Raw genomic sequence first — 335 nt, 5'->3', positions numbered from 1 at the left:
TATTTGTGTGTTTCTCCTTTTTTCGTGACTAAATAGCCAGCTGGCGTGTGATATGGGCATTCCCTAACATTGCGATTCCCTTCCCACTTAAATCTCCTGCCAAAGCTGAGCATATGGTGCTGAAATATTTAATTCACTCAGCCTTGTCTTAAAACAGCCTCCAGTGAATGTAATTTTTCTGTAGAAATGGTATTTATGTTCTCAGAAGGTAGGGGAGTTAACTGTGTACAGCCATTGTCTAGGTTTTCTTTTTGCCTAGAACCTTCCATCACTAGGCTTTTGTGTTTTGGTTTTTGTTTTGTTTGGAGGTTGGAAGCTGTTTATCAGTCTTTGCT

The sequence above is a fragment of the Camelus ferus genome, chromosome 6, assembly GCF_009834535.1.
Source record: "Camelus ferus isolate YT-003-E chromosome 6, BCGSAC_Cfer_1.0, whole genome shotgun sequence".
Lineage (NCBI taxonomy): Eukaryota > Metazoa > Chordata > Mammalia > Artiodactyla > Camelidae > Camelus > Camelus ferus.
The sequence above is the reverse complement of the archived record's forward strand: the minus strand, read 5'-3'. Positions refer to the sequence as shown.